General features: G+C 45.5%; 1 non-coding gene across 1 annotated transcript; it reads left to right on the top strand.

Annotated features, from left to right (window-relative positions):
• The first annotated feature begins 471 nt into the window (after window positions 1-471).
• Window positions 472-578, top strand: LOC132655488 (U6 spliceosomal RNA). The gene has a single exon (XR_009593296.1). It is a non-coding gene; the product is annotated as a U6 spliceosomal RNA (small nuclear RNA).
• Window positions 579-4943: the final 4365 nt, after the last annotated feature.

The following is a 4943-nucleotide window of genomic DNA, read 5'->3' on the forward strand; positions in this document are numbered from 1 at the left end:
TGCCGGGGGAGGAGATTGAACAATGCTGGTGACATGCGGGGTTATTTTGGCACGGGAATGGAGAAGAAATGACGTAGCGCTCTGTCAGTCCACCAACTGAGCAGTTAATGGAAGCAGGTGGCATAATACAATCCTTCGGTTCTTCCTAGAATCTTGATGAATCAGTCAGCTGGTTCTTGAAAAAGCTAATGTAGTTACCCCACCCCCAAAGAGACGCAGTAAAGCTGCGATTCCAATCTGAAGATGATTCTGATCACAGCACAACAAAGATGTCTCTTTCTCCTCCCTCCTTCAGCATGTCCAGCTAGTATTCAAAGCCTAAAACACACAGCAGGTTCAAAAAGTGAAACCGTGGGAAATCTATGGAAGGCACCCACTGGCACAGATGTCATGATGCACACCAGCGCTGTCGACACGGACCTGGCTCCACTTCTCCCCAATCTGACTTCTTAAAAATACATATAATTATTTCGGTGTTTGCTTTGGCAGCGCTCTACTAAAGTTGGAACAATACAGAGAAGATTAGCACGGCCCTGCACAAGGATGACAGGCAAATTCGTCAGGCGTTCTATATTCTCATATATGCGTGTAGCGATAATCAATGAGAAAAAAAAAGAAGCTAGGGATTTAAAAGAGAGCAAGGAGGGGCAGATAGGAGGGTGTGGATGGAAGAAAGGGAGGGGAGAAATGATGGAGTAATGGAGGCTTGTAATCTTAAAGCATAAAAGGTTTTTAAAAAATACTTTAGTGTGTGTGTGTGTGTGTGTGTGTGTGAGCACGTATGGGTGCAGGCCAGAAGGGGGCACTGGATCTCTTGGAGCTAGAGTTAAGGAGTCTTTGAGCCTCATGGTGTGGATGTCAGTAGCACTCTTAACTGCTGAGCCATCTTTCCAGCTTCTCTATTTCTTCCTTTGAAACAATTTTTTTAAATTTCTCTCCCCCCCCACCTCTGTGTGTGTTTATGTGTTTTATGTGAGTGTGTGCTCATTCACTTATGAGTGTGGACCTGTGTGCCGCAGCATGCTTGTGGCCATCAGGGACAACCTGGGATGGAGGTCCTCGGTTTCCCCCTCGTTTGAAACAGGGTCTCTTTGCTGTTGTTCTGCCGCACAGGCCAAGCTACCTGCCTCTCAGATTTCCGGGGTTTCTCTGGTCTCCACATCCCAAAGAACTGGAGGAGCCCTAGGATTGCAGACACTTGGGGCTACAGTATCTGGCTTTCCTGTTTGTCCTACAAATCACACTGAGGTCTCACACTTTCCCAAGGAGCATGTTTATGTGCTGAGCCATCTCCCCAGCCCTCGGTTTCCTTTTCTGCAAGTCAGCTAATCTCTTTAGGGTTCCCACTGCTCTTTTCCTCTGACACCTGGGGACTGATGCATCAGGGTAGGGCAGGCGGTGCCCCAGCCTTGTTCACTGGTCCCCCTTGGTGGCTTCCTAATGTCCCTTTCCCATCTGACTCCTCAGCCTTTGTCCAGATAGCGTTGTCTGACTGGGAAGCTTCCCGCCATGGTCTCTGTCCAGCTTAATGCTCTGTTCTTCCTGGGCCATGTAAAGCGAGGTGGAGCATCCAAGTCCCTTCTCTGGGCCGGCGTTACTCTCTGGTGCTTGGGAAGCCTTTTATCTCTCTGTATAACACAACGAGCCCAAGAGGGGTTTTCAAGGCTACCTCTGTCCTACCTGCTGTTCTCACAACCTAGGTATGTCTGGGTGAGGAGAAGTGTGGGTCCTTGAACCCCTGTAGCCACTCTCTGGGTCTGCTCTCAGATTCTTCAGACTTTTGATGACCACTGCCTCAGCGCTCTTTGCTGCTGACCCCTCAGCCCTCCGCTTCAAGCACACATTATCCTGTCTCAGGAGGCACACAGATCTTGCAAACTGTTCGGGCTCTGAGAGCCCCAGTGTTTGGATTTCTTGTAAACCCCCCCCCCAAAAAAAAGCCTTTCTCTGCTATAATAGCCATTTCCCAGGTACTGAGTGCTCATTGAGAGTATGAGTCTTCATGGAGGTACAGAAGATGTACCAGGAATGGTGAGCATACTCAGAACCTAGCACCACAATGTTGATGCCAGAGAAATCCAGTCGAGAGCCAATGAGTACAGGAAAGCATCCACATCAGGGGAGAGGCTGGGCCCTCTTGCTCTAGGGCACAGGAAGCCCTCACCAGCCTCTTCCCCAGGGTCAGCACAACTTTTCTTTCTTTCTTGTCTTTTTTTTTTTTTTTTTTTTGAGGCAGAGTCTCACTACATAGCTCTGCCTGTCCTGGAACTCACTAGAAACCAGGCTGCACTCTTTAAAATGAATAGCTTTTCTTTTTCTAAGGAACTTGAAACAAAGATGATAAAGCAAATGATGCTACTGTAAGAATATATACATTTTTCACACTTAGGTCAGCCCCTGTTCATGAAGATGAAAGCCCCTAGGCCGAATTTAGCATAGCTCATATACTTTATGTCAAAAATCCTGAAGTCTTAGTTGGGAATGGTGGATGGAGCACATCTTTAATCCCTGCACTCAAGAGGCAGAGGCAGTCAGATCTCTGTAAGTTCAAGGCCAGGCTGGACTACACAGTGAGTTCAGAATAGCCAGGCTATGCAGAGAGACCCTATTTCACCCCACTCCCCACCACCACTGTCAATAAACAAACAAACATACAAAAAGTGAGTTCTAACCTTAATTTTGGTTCTTATTCTAAGTCCACATTCTATTTCTACAAAAATTTATTTTTCACTACAGCTAAATGCAAGACCTTATTTACAGGTTATTCTGAATAAATTAATTAGAATTTTTTTTTTGAGCATCAAAGTGCCAAGAGATCTACCCCATATACCAGTTTAAAATTATAACCTTAAACACTTGCTGTCTCAGAGACTTCACGGTTCTCCCGTTGTTTTTAATTTTTTATACGATACACGGCGACCATTTTCTTTCCAGTTCCACTTTGTCCTGGGCTCTCAGACACATCACTTCCCTCCGGGGTCCATCAACTTGGGGACCATCCCCGCGAGCCCTCCCTGGGGCTCAGGAGAGCCGCTTCTAGGCTCCGTGGGGTTTGAGTCAAGGTCTGCTTCCCAGGTCTTGGGAGGAGGCCCTGAGCGGGTGCGCCATGGCTTCCCACATATCCTCAGATTGGAAAACTGGGAAGAAAACGCAGAAATAAATGACTCTCCCCCTACCTTGGAAAGTAGCTCTATCAACAGATTGTGTTAGCACTTGGAGTCACTGCTTTAACTACTAAAATTGATTAAATTAGCAGTTCTGTGTTTTGCCAAGATTTTTTTATAGGCTCTTTCCTTCGTTCTCCACAAATTAAAACCTGGCGCGCAGGGGCGTGTAGTAGACCGGAGCCGGTTCTCCTCCTGTCGCTGGGTGCTGATGTAGCAAGCTTTTGACAGTTTCTAAAAAGAAAGATTTAATTCTTGATTACCACTCCTCCTGTGTCTTATACCAGGGCTGCAGGATGGGTGTGTGGGAGGAAAACTGATATAACATGGAAGAGTTTAATAAATATTTGTAATATGGAGTCTCTAAATCATTGCCTCGGGGAAGCCTCGTACAGGAAATGGAGTGGTTTCATCCTGAAGGCAGAGCTAGATGTCTGCAATGTGCTAATGAACTAAATAAACATATCTTATAAGTATCAAAACTAGTGCAAACTGGTTTACATTTTGCAAAAAATAAAATAAAACTTTAAAATTTATCTAGTTGCGTGTGTGCGTGAGTGCGCACGCGCGCGCATGCGTGTTCCACAGCATGTGTGTCGCGATAACGCCTCCCCCTCTATTGTGGGTCCTGGCCATTGGCCTCAGGTTATCAGTCTTGGTGGCAAGCTCCTTTATTGATAAAGCCATCTCACCAACCCCCCAAACTTTTTTTTTTTTTGAGACAGAATCTCGCTGTGTCTCCCCGCTGGCCTTGACTCTGAAGCAGCCCTCCCTCCCGCCTTTGCATCTTGAGCGTGGGGAGGAGAGGTGTGCGCCCCAAACATTTTAAATTCAGGTATATTTTCCTTCCCGCAAAGTTTGACTGCAAGCAATCATACTCACTGTTCCAAATCTAAAAGCAAATTCTCACCCTAAAATCTAGGGAAAATGTAATACTCAACTTACTAAGTCACAAGCAAGCAGCAGACTGAGGAGTTTGATCAGAATACCACAATCCCAACTTCCAGTTCCAAAGACAGGCGTATTTTCACTAAACCCTGAACCCACACCAGCTTCCAAAGTGCGCGTTTCTTCCTTGTGTTATAATTAGAAGTGAAAATAGGACACAACCATATATATTCACTATATGTATATTTTTAGAATGATCCCGGTGCTGTTAAAACTGTATAAATAAAAGCCCCAAAGGAGATGCAGTGAAATATCTTTTTGGATGATGTCTATAAATATGATCTTTAAAACATCTTATTTTTGACAGTTTAAGTTTTTTGTTTTTTTGTTTTCGTAATGAATGCCCAAATCTTTTAATTAAGGAAATGAATTGAAGAGGAGGTCTTTACTGGCCGTGCGTTTGTTAAGCACCATGTCATCTTAATGCTGATGGTAATTGTTTAGAAGGTGGCATGAGCAAGAATGAGCTATTGGCCATTCAATGCTCTCCACATGGTGTGCTCAGGAAGCCGGTATCAGAGCGAGGATCAAACACTCTTTGGTCTTCAAAGGAGTCCAGACCCCGAAAAGTCATAATTTCTGTCGAGCTCTCCCCTCTCTGTGACGAGATTGCTTTGCCTTTGAGCTGCCCACTGCAAAGAGCCGGGTGCCGAACTGCTCAGATCTTCTGAGGCTGACAACGGCTTCCTCCACGGAGCGTTTTATAGAACGATTTCAATACAAGACCGTCGTGATGTAAAGTGGGAGGGAAATATAAGGTGCTAAAATAAGGTAGAACAATCTAGTTAAAAGGCTGTGGAGCTGCTCTTGATTGCTGAGGTCTCTGCAAGG

The sequence above is a fragment of the Meriones unguiculatus genome, chromosome 7 (genome assembly GCF_030254825.1).
Source record: "Meriones unguiculatus strain TT.TT164.6M chromosome 7, Bangor_MerUng_6.1, whole genome shotgun sequence".
NCBI lineage: Eukaryota > Metazoa > Chordata > Mammalia > Rodentia > Muridae > Meriones > Meriones unguiculatus.